This window comes from Clarias gariepinus, chromosome 17, assembly GCF_024256425.1.
Source record: "Clarias gariepinus isolate MV-2021 ecotype Netherlands chromosome 17, CGAR_prim_01v2, whole genome shotgun sequence".
NCBI lineage: Eukaryota > Metazoa > Chordata > Actinopteri > Siluriformes > Clariidae > Clarias > Clarias gariepinus.
Window position 1 is genome coordinate 26,331,123 of NC_071116.1, and position 12,503 is coordinate 26,343,625.

Sequence of the window (12,503 nt, forward strand, 5' to 3'; positions counted from 1 at the left end):
GTGGCAGAGATTCGCAAACAGTCCAGCAAAAGCACAGCACAAATTATTGTGCTTTATTTTATATATTAACTATATTATTATAGTTTTTATTAAATAAAAAAAAAACACTGTGCCCTTTGCAGGACAGTTGGACACACATTTTAGAATAAATTTTGAGGCAATAGGTCACATGACCTGGAAGTTATTAAAATAAAATCATTAAATGTTCTATTTAAAAATATACAAAGTAATAATATGCCAAGGATTAATCAGGTAAATCTTCGCTGTGTTCACCCTGATCACAGGAAGCCGTTAATACACACTCTATAAACCTATAGTCTAGTTTATACAACAATCATGCTGTTGCTGTTTTAATTGGAAAACCTGACTGTCTATATAAAACATTGAACAGTGCATATGGCGTTAACTACCGTAGAGTTATGCACATAAATGATTAAAAATAGTGACAGACAGCATTCAGTGCGCTCGGTTTAACTGCATAGCAGGTTGATTTACAGAAATAGAAAAATATTTTTTTTTGTAATAAATATTGTATTGTATTAAATAATGTCCCAAATCGTAAAATACATTTCTTATTCTTAGAATAGTTTTTTTTTTCGTATCTTTTTAATTAATAGAAACAAAAAAAGAATAATATTAAAAAGATGCCCTTTTAAAACAATGTTTGTCTATATTAATGAATTTGAATAAATAACCTAGCAGCTATGAAATTTTAAGGGGTTAAATTTAGAACCTACTGTTTTTTTTACGAAGCTAAAACATTAAATTAAACTAGACAACATGTAATCAAGATTTTAATATTTATATTCAACTTTGGATGGAAGGTTTTTTAAGTCACATGTGGTCTCCAAATGAACAGCAGGTAAGAATAGAGCATGGGCAGCCTCTCAGGCACATTAACACTGTGGTCTCAACACTCATTAAGTTATTGCATCAGAAAGTATTTTGTTAATTTTTTTATTTTTTCAAACAAAAAGCAGCAGTATTGTCAAAGAATGAACAGATTTACTCCATTGTACACACAGTTTATTCCATTGTCCAGCCTCATAGGTATGTTGTTTGCTAATCAATGTAAGTTTAAAGTTATATGCTGTTTTCTGGTTACATTTTTCTGATTGTACTTGAACATAGAAAAAGGTTTATAGAGTAAACAGTGTGTGTGTGTGCACGCGTGTATGACCAGGAAGACTCATTTGAGTACTGATTCTGAACAAGCCAAATATGTGTTAAACCTTTATGGGGGCTGAGCCCCGCTTACTGAAAATCCTAGAAATGCCCCTGATTACAACATATAGCCTATAGGTGTCATGTCCATCTTTTGCTACATAGCCATTTGCATGTTCTTTGGAAATCCAGGAAGCAAAAGAGAAAGAAACAGACCATAAAAAGTACTGCTATTTAAGAGATGATGAAGAAAAGGGGGAAAAAATCAATAAATGATGGGAAAAATTAACACTGTCTAGAAGAAACACAATGAAAACAAAATCTATTTTTTGAGATAACAAAATCAACCGAATCAGAAGAACTTTGCAGAAGTAAAAGATGGCAAAACGTCCGATGAGATATATCAGGTCAATTCATCTACATATACAATGCAATTTTGAGAATCCAAAGAAACATCAGTTGTGGTTTTCTGTTTCCCTCTGGTGGCAGACAGGATAAATTACATTATTAGTAAAAATCTATTCACACCGCTTTATCATTTTTTGAGGCCTATCCCAGCAGGCTTAGGGCACTAGGCAGGGTACACCGTGGACAGGGTGTCAATCCATCGCAGGGCAGGTAAAAATTTGATGCACAATGTTAAATGTGATCCTGAACCACTTATTTTACCATCAGCTGTTGCAGTTTGTTATGTTTCCCCCTCAGAATGACATTGTTTCCAAGGTAACCAATTCTCTGTGCCCTTATGTTGATCTTAATAATCCCAGTTCCTTTTTATTTACTGTATGGACATTACTGCCTTACAGATTGGAGCCATTCATGACAGTCTAGGTGTTCGTTGGACTGATCCACAAACCTTTGTTGCCCCCTCTGGTCCAAAGTGCCTGTGTTAATAGTAATGTGTGTTAACTTATAGATAATGTATTTTTTCATGTCTCAATCTCTGTATTTTTATGTCTCAATCTCTGCCTCCAAATGTGCAGTTTCAGTGTTTATGTCAATGAGCTACTGCTGAGTGAGGGGTTTTTCTTCATACAGTATATGAGGTCACAGTAGGGTAAAAATCTAGTTGACCTGTTTAAGCAACAGTCCATACAAAAATTGGACAAAGGACAAAAAGCAGAGCATTTTCTTTTTCTCGCATGAACACACTGGAGACCCATCTGATAAATTTTGCATAATAGGTCTCCTTTAACCCTCAAAACTCAAGTGGCATGGACCCATACCAAATAACAGGATTAGTCAAAGTCATTAGTGTATCAGGGTTTTTAGATATGTCAGGCAGAACTAAAGGTATCATTATCACCTTTGAAATGTGTAAAATTTTAACACTACCGAAATATGGAAACGATGTCACAAAAATGTTTCACCAAAAGCTTATTATTATTAATATTATTATTACTTATAGACAAAACTAAAAACTATCATAAAAGCTCATACTCACATACTCATGTACTTCTTTGCTTATGTGACCCAATAAAATTTTTTTGCTCAGTCATCTTTGTATAGATGGTTAAAATTGAACAAAATTCAGTTTGTCGTATTGCCTAGGTTGTGCTGAAAAAGGATATGTCATTCTATATTGCGCAATTCTGACCCCTATATATTTACACCATGGGAACATCACTGCCTACATGAACAACAGTGTAGCTGATTGATGTTCAGTTATGGAGGTGAAATGTGGTTGTGCAATAGAATGCTCTCGGCTTTCCTCTTTCGTCAAAAGCGTCTTACAAAAACTTCTTGACATTGCCAGGCTTCTAACCGAGGTCTCTGAATTAAAAGGTGTTGACATTAAACACTGGATTAAACACATTACTATTGTAATAGAAATACCTGACATGCTGATGAAAGCTTTGTGTGTCACACGGTATATATTCAGTTTCTCCTCATTTATTTTAAGTAGGGAATTAAATAAGTTAACACACAACAGAACTACACGCTGGATTAAAAAGCTGTGTACAAAAGCATTACACAGTACTGCAACTAGCACAGCAAGAATACAACAATGTCTGTCAAAAAAGCTGAGTGGCCTCATATTTGTGTGTGGAATATTAATAATAAGTTACAAATACGACAGTTGAAATGTTTTTCTGGCACTTGGCCAGTTTTAAGCTAAAAATGCTTGTTAGCAGTGCATTTCAGTTCAGAGTTGCCACACAGTCAGGAACACGGCCAGGAACACATCTTCCTATTTGTCGATAAGTCAGGAACATCGCTTCTGTATTCCGTCAGGTACAGTTGACGGACACAATGCAAGACATTGACTAGTAAAGGCTAACAGCAATAACTGATTTAAAAAGGTCAAGTTTTCAGACTAATAAGCTCCTTCACTGCAATCATAAAAGCAATTTCTATTGATCATTAAAGCAATTTCTATTTATAATTTTAAATAAACTGCAATTGCTCTTGCACATTAAGGCAATCTGCTGTTGCCTACATTTTCACTTGCTTAATAACTTGTCGATGAAAATTTAAAATGATTAAAACTCAGACGCCAGGAGAGGTGAGAGTCAGGAAGGACGGTGCAAAGGGTGCAGTTCCTTGATTTCCGAAGGTGGCAGCTGTCATTCCCGAGCAGATGGATGATTGTTGCTGGCGGACCGTAAAGACAAGGTATTCAAGGATGCATAAAAGTGTAGCGTTGGCGCTTCACCAGCAGCATTCCTTGTGGTTGAGCATAGTCAGTTCTGGATAGAAACAAAATGTTTGTGAATTAGAAAACAAGAAGAAAGTATAGTAAGTCCCAGATTGGTGGAGAACACATCCTGCAATTGATTAACCAGCTTATTTAGCTCCTGGGTGCTGAGACACTGGTGGAGAATGCTGGCATCCAACACAGACCCTACTGTGGGTACAACTCACCCCAGCAACTGATCTGGAGCAGATGGCTGTGGAACTGTTCCGAAGTTGAGTTGCTCCCCAGAGTCTGTGTCAGATGCCCACAATCTCCATAAGTATAAAGCCTTAAGCAAAGCAAGTCGAAACAAAGACACTGCAAGACAAAAAAAATGGGGGAAAAAATGGGGGAGGAAGGTGCAAAGGGTGCAGTTCCTTGGCTCCCAGAGGTGGCAGCAATTAATCACCGAGCTGAGGGATGATTCCTGCAGGTGAGGGCTGAAGAAGGCTGACAAAACGTAGCCTATGTAATATAAACACCCAAGACAAACTACTCCGAGATGACAAAGATGCTCCGCTGGCCTTTAATAGTAGGATGATAACAGCAGTATGGTAGTCGGTTAGTTATTGCCAGCCCTGGTCGGTCAATTAAGGCGCTTATTATGGTGCTGAAGGAAGTTCTTGGCCTTGTTTTAATTGCGTGAGGTGAGGAGGTGCATTGTAAGGGGTGCTATTAAGCTCGGTCCTGGACAAATTGTACTTTTCGATTACTTCAATTTCTTTGGCAGATTATTTTGCTTCCTTCAAGGAATACTGCTAAAAACTACTTAGCAAATGATTACTGCTAAAAAATTATCTTATCCATAACGATTTGGATACGGAAATTGGTTTGCTGTTCTTTTTTGTACACCCTGACAAAGTCTTGTCGCCTATCCAAGTTGTAGGAACAACAAATAATAACTTGACTTCTTCAGTATGGCCAACAGGCCCACTTTATCCTGGTGTGCCCGTGGCCTGTACATCCTTGGTATACAGTACATACATAAACAAATTAGCATAGTGTAGATAATAGTACCTACTGCTTGTCTTTTCTGAATTCCAAAAGATGAATTTAGTTAAAAACAGTGTAGAGCCAACCAGTAAAAAGTACAAAAAGAGGAATGTGTCAAAAACAAGATTTTAATATTGCAATATATTAATCATAAACATGGCAAATGGCTCTGGTTGTATAGGCCAAATGTTTTGGTATGTTTAAAAAAAAAAAAAAGAGGCATAAAAGGTAATAAAAGCTCTTGCTTGTAATTAGACAGACTTGGTTTATGGAGCTGATAGATTTTATTGACAAATATAAAAAATGTGAAAAGCTGTATTAAACAAATTCATTGGCTGCGTGGGCAGTGGAATGTGGTTTCTTCTGAATCTATGTGTTTTAGGAATTAAGAGCATTTGGTGACAAGGATTTCGTTGTTTGTTTTTTCTGTCGATTTCCCCTTAATACCTAGTCTTCAGCACTTCCTTCTAAAGCCCGCTTAAGAAGCTTATGTTTATTTAATGTTATATGTTAAATATTTATCAAATGTATTACATGCAGTAGGTATAGAAAATATATTTACAAATTATTTTCCACAATTGACAAAGAAGATTTGTATAATTGTTAATTTGCAGCGTATACAGGACATTATTTGATTTGATTAAATGCCCTGTGTATTTATTTATTTTTTAATCATTTATTTAATTTGTTTTGGTTTTCACATAAAAATCACAATGAATGTATTTATTATTATTATTATTATTATTATAGAAAACAAGTCACAAAATATGTTTTTTAAATTTAAAGCTTTTGAAAGGTAGTTAGTGTTCTGCTATTGAAAGTACTAATTTGACGTAAACACCCCTGAGACATTGCTCATAAATATATCCTTATTTCTATTTAATTTTTACAACCTTTTTAAACACTATTTGCTGCTTATGTTACACGTAAGCATGTATTTTGAGGTGAGAAATGTTAAATTCTTCTAAAGTTAGTGGCTTTTGACCGTAAAGTTGAAAAAACATTTTAATGCAGTGATTTATGAAAAATGATGTTCGGCTGCATAGTCCTTGCCCTCAATAACTGCACAAAGTTGAAGACCCAACCAGCGACATAACCAAAGTGTTCGATTTTTCTTCTTGCATTTCTCTTCCATGCTTCTACTGCATGTTTTCTTGTTTCAGGCTTCACAAGGTAAAATTCAAGTCATTACCTCTCTCCACTTAGTTGGAAAGAATTTGTAAATCTGTAAATTGACAGACAGATTGCTTGAAAGACTTCAATATTTATTCTGTTGCTACCTTTGCAATCAGTAAAGATTAGCAAGATTGCTCCAGAAGCAGCTGTGCAAGTTCAGCAGCTATGTGTGTTGATTTAATGCATGTTTTTCATTTAGGCATTTGACAGATGCTCTTATCCAGGGTGACTTACATAAGTTTGACTTTAAAACTTTTGAGCTGTGAATCATTCAAAAAATCCCCAAATGTTTTCAAGCAATGTTAACACAAATATTTCCTCGTTCCAGGTCTGTGGAAATTGAATTCACAGGTTTTGGATTGGTCGATGCTTATTGCATGGAATAAAAAGATGTTAAAAAGACTTGTACTATTAATATGATGTTAAACATTGAACTTTAAAAAATAAAAACACTTACATCAAATATCAGTATGACCATAATTAATAATAGCAAATCGATTATGATATTGGGAAGTAGATGGGACATATGATTACGGGACATATGTGGAACATCCACTCTATATGTTTCTGAGACGTAATAATTTAAACAATAAATAATTAAAAAGAGCACCAGAAAAGAGATCCTGAGTGTGATGTTGATTGGCTCTTGGCACAAGCACAAACACACAGGTTGAGAAAGATAGCGTGAATGGAGGAAAAAGGGACAGACAGATGGCGAGAGATCGATGGCGGTTTTAATGTCCAGACTTGAAGGCAGAAGGTCCGTAAAACAAAGCAGGGTCGGTAAGGGGCTTAAGCACGAGACAGAATCCAGAAAACGGGTGAGGTCAAACACAGAAAAGGCACGCAAGTTAGTTACATCGATGATGAGTGGATCTTTCCGTGTCCTTTTAATGCCAAGAGTAGAATTCCAGATTAGTAGCAGGTGCACTCAGGTAAGCAACTTAGGGACCGTGGAAACCTTGGGTAGAGTTATGACCTGGACGTACTGGGTTGGTTGTGCTGGCTCATGACACTCTTCTTAAAAAAAAAATAAATAAATATATATATATATATATAAATATATATATATATAAATAAATATATATATATATATATAACCAAATAATCAGAAAAGAGGACTTAACAGCACCTTAACAGCATGGACATGTGCAATTTTTTACTGCAATAGGGTACAATTTATTAAAGGTAATACATACATAGACTATTTAGGCCTCTGAAGGGCAATCTTAATGCTCCAGCATACCAGGAAATCTTGGACAATGCTATGCTTTGTGGCAACAGTATGAGGAAGGCCATTTTTTTTATTCCAACATGACTGTGCCCCAGTGCACAAAGTAAAGACTATAAAGACATGGTTTGATGAGTTTGGTGTGGAAAAACTTGACTAGCCCGAATACCGAGCCCTGACCTCAACCTCTTTAAGCACATTTGAGATGAACTGGAACAAAGATTGTGAGCCAGACCTTCTCGTCCAACATCTGTGTCTGACCTCATAAATGCTCTACCAAATAAATGGGCAAGAATTCCCTCAGAAACATTTAAAAATCTTGTGGACAGCCTTCCAAGTGGAATCTGTTATAGCTGTAAAAAGTATATCTAATAGATTTTTGTAAATTCAGTTAAAGTTTAAGGTGGCAGCTATTAGGATTTTGTCCTCTTACATTTCAGCTTGACAGTGTAAAATTTCTGAGGCATCTCTTTATTTGTTTCCTTAAATGGAAATGCTTCCTATAGTTTGTTTTCCTCTCTATTGTTTCCCCAGGTTTTCCATAGAACATGCACATGGCTATGTAGTAACAGATACAGTAGTAACAGATGGACATGACACCTACTGTATGTACATTGCAATCCCTCGAGAAATGAGCTAGGACATAAAAACCCTTTCTCCTGTGAATAAACTAGAAAAAACATGTGCGTGCAGCTCTGCGTGCATGTGCATGTGCATGTGTGTGCACGTGTGTATACATGTGTGTGTATATCTCATATCTCTTTCTGGTCGTCAAGCATATTGAGGCGTGGCGGACACATCATCTGGTCTTCCCTCATTTTTTAGACTCAACAACTTCCTTAAGGGCAGGCTGGCAATAACTAGCAGGCTGGTAATTTGATACACCACATTTAAACTAATTTATCATGTCTGTTGATTAAGGGATCATGAATAAAAAAGAGGGCCGACTCCATATTGAAGTGTATGTGTTTGGATACAATGTGATTGCAGGTTTGTGTCGAATAATTTTTTTGACATACTGTATTGTAGTTAGGAACTGCAGAGATTTTCAAAAGCTTAAATATTTGTTTCTTTAAAACAAACAAACAAACAAACAAACAAACAAACAAACAAACAAATAAATAAATAATGCAAACATCCTTTTAATGAGATAAGTTTTCTAATTATTTGCAGTAAGCCCAGATAAATATTTTTGAATACAAAATGGCACATTTAATTGTTAAAAATTGCCTAAATAAATCCCAATTGCAATATGTCAAAATAATTTTAGTATGATTTTTTTTTAATTATTATTATTAAAGCAGTCCTATAAATATTTATTCTATATGTATATTTTTACCACTGATAAATCTTTTAGCCCCTGCAACATCATCCAAGGCCGTCCAAAGAACCTGGGCAGGCAGCACACCCCAAAACAGCAGCAAGAAAGCAGTGAGACAGCGGTACTACGTGTTACAATCAATATCCACTGCACATATTCACTTTCCATACCTTTACGATTTATTTACTTACTGTATATACAATACTGTACAAAAGTCTTGAGCCACACCTAGTGAGCCACATAGTGACCTATGAATTATTCAAGAATTAAAATATAAAATAATTAAAACATCTAACTTGAGGCATGAGCCAATGAGAAACAGGTGATGACAGATGATCAGACTGGTCATTACTGGTGATGGTGATGCTGAATGCTGAGTGGATGGAAAAGATAAAACATTTTCTTCTATGTCTTTAATTTAGTTTACACTATTTAACTTAATTCAATTTAATATACATGCATAAGCGGGGGGTCAAGAATTTTTGCACAGACCTGTTTATTTAACTTGTACCTTGTTGATTTGCACAATACTACTATTTGCAGTTGTGGTTGATGCTAAGCTGTACTGTATTTGATCGCTGAGTACCTGACAATAAACATCTATCTATCTATCTATCTATCTATCTATCTATCTATCTATCTATCTGTGTTGTTTGTTAATTGTCTGAATGAATTTGAATAAAATCTTTTATATAGCATATATACTGTATATACACATACCTGCTCAGGGTATGGTTCTATTTCATTGTTGTCATTAGAGAAGATATGATCATTGTCACTGAGCCAGTTAGTTTTCTTTTGTTGTATTTTTTTACCAGCATATGACAAAAATGAGGAAAACATACATTAAAAAACATGATTACGGTAAATGAGTCAGTTAGACAGCACCTATGATAATAAAAAAAAAATTACCACCTTTTGTGATTAAAGAAAAAAATGCAAGCGAAAGTAAACGGTTATTATTTTAAGATAAAAACACTGTCTCTGAGGTGGAAACAAAAACAAATACAGTAACAGATCCAGAAAGACAAAAGAGAAGCATTTGTAAGCATTTCACTGCATATCGTACTGTGTATGACTGTGTATGTGACAAATAAAATTTGAATTTGAGAATAATGAAATGTTAATGGTTGCTAAGAAAGAATGTGGTCTGTAATTGTATAAAATAAATGTCAGTTTCTGAGACATTCAAAGCAGACCATATGGCATAAATAACCATGCAAAGGTCAAAGTCACTTGGATCACATGTTTTCCATGTTATGTCACCATTTATTTAATATATTATTATATTTTTTTTGTTATTAGCATTTATTATACAAATCCTTAACAGTATACAGTGGTGTGACTTCTTATTCTTTTGCATGTTTGTCACACAAAATGTTTCTGATCATCAAACACATTTAACTATTAGTCAAAGATAACACAAGTAAACACAAAATGCAGTTTTTAAATGATGGTTTTTATCATTTAGGGAGAAAAAAAATCCAAACCTACATGGCCCTGTGTGAAAAAGTAATTGCCCCCTGAACCTAATAACTGGTTGGGCCACCCTTAGCATTTTCTAGCATGAACTTTTGAAGGTCATGCCACAACATCTCAATAGGATTCAGGTCAGGACTTTGACTAGGCCACTCCAAAGTCTTCAGTTTGTTTTTCTTCAGCCATTCAGAGGTTGATTTCAAGATCGCTTCAGCTTGAGTTGACGAACAGATGGCTGGACATTCTCCTTCAGGATTTTTTGGTAGACAGTAGAATTCATGGTTCCATTTATCACAGCAATTCGTCCAGGTCCTGAAGCAGCAAAACAACCCCAGACCATCACACTACCCCCACCATATTTTACTGTTGGTATGATGTTCTTTTTCTGAAATGCTGTGTTACTTTTACGCCAGATGTAACGGGACACGCACCTTCCAAAAAGTTCAACTTTTGTCTCGTCGGTCCACAAGGTATTTTCCCAAAAGTCTTGGCAATCATTGAGATGTTTTTTAGCAAAAGTTAGGTTGAGCCTTAATGTTCTTTTTGCTTAAAAGTGGTTTGCGCCTTGGAAATCTGCCATGCAGGCCGTTTTTGCCCAGTCTCTTTCTTATGGTGGAGTCGTGAACACTGTCCTTAATTGAGGCAAGTGAGGCCTGCAGTTCTTTAGATGTTGTCCTGGGGTCTTTTGTGGCCTCTCGGATGAGTTGTCTCTGCGCTCTTGGGGTAATTTTGGTCGGCCGGCCACTCCTGGGAAGGTTCACCACTGTTCCATGTTTTTGCCATTTGTGGATAATGGCTCTCACTGTGGTTCGCTGGAGTCCCAAAGCTTTAGAAATGGCTTTATAACCTTTACCAGACTCATTTGTTCCTGAATTTCTTTGGATCTTGGCATGATGTCTAGCTTTTGAGGTGCTGTTGGTCTACTTGCTTTTGTGTCAGGTAACTCCTATTTAAGTGATTTCTTGATTGAAATAGGTGTGTCAGTAAACAGGCCTGGGGGTGACTACGGAAATTGAACTCAGGTGTGATAAACCACAGTTAAGTTATTTTTTAACAAGGGGGGCAATCACTTTTTCACACAGGGCCATGTAGATTTGGAGTTTTTTTTCTCTCTTAATAACGTAAACCTTCATTTAAAAACTGCATTTTGTGTTCAATTATGTTATCTTTGACTAATAGTTAACGGTTTTTGATGAGCAGAAAAATTAAAGTGTGACAAACATGCAAAAGAATAAGAAATCAGGAAGGGGGCAAATAGTTTTCCACACCACTGTAAATCTTCATATGTAGAACCTTGAAGACAGGATTGTCATATCATATCGATTTTCGATTGTGCAGAAGGAGTGCAGTACCTCTAATATATCTTCATTGCTACAGTAACAGTTGACACAGGGACTTGTATGGTGGAAGTTCCATTATTAAAGTTTATGCTTTATGTTTTTTAAACTGAGTGTTTAATTGTTGATTTACTGATTATTGCGTTCTTTGATATTTTTTGGAAGGAGTCTCCAGTGTTAGTGCCTCATAATGGAAAGATGCTGAAACTGTTCCACCATGGGTTGGTCATAAGGACGGCTGAGTTATCACATTCTGGGATCTCCTAATAGATTGTAATTTGCACACTAACACAAAAAAAGCACACAATAGGACTTGAAACAATGCTTAATACCTGCCATAATGTAAGTGATAACAGTAAAATAACAGAAAATGACTTAAGGTACAATAGAAGTTCAAATATGAATTCTAAAAATTCTGTTTTTGGAAAAGAATAAACTTACAGTAAGCCTAGAGCAGTACCACCAAGACATCTGTATTATTAATTAAAACCGCAGTCTCAAATTTCATCCAGAAAGGGACAGTGAGTGAGTGTGACAGGGAGTGTAAGCTAAAAAGCAGATGCCACATGTTTTATTTGACATTCAACTTAAGGCCAAGGATGACTAATACATACTAGTGTATGTATTTGGATACAATGTCATTGCAGGTTTGTGTCAAATACTTTTGTTGATATACTGTATTGTAGTTAGGAATTTTGTAGAGTTTTTCAAAAAGTTAAATATTTGTTTATTCAAAATAAACAACTAAATAAATAAACAAATAAATGAATAAATAAATAAATAATGCTAATTATTTGCAGTAAGCAAATAATTTAAGATAAATATTTTTGATCACAAAATGGCATATTTAATTGTTAAATATTGCAATATAAATCCCAATTGCAATATGTGTCTGGAACCAGATGTGGCTACTTCTTGGTTTTAATAAAAGCCTACACTCACATGGTCCATTTACACTTTCACAGATCCTCTCAGCAGGTTAAACAACAATACAAACACAGACATTAAAACATTGCTCACAAAATTATCCAATATCAGATATTCAGAAATGTTCAGAAAAGAAAGGTTTATACTGATACAGTATCAAAAGCTTAATTTAAAAACAATATGTCCCTAAGTTTCCTT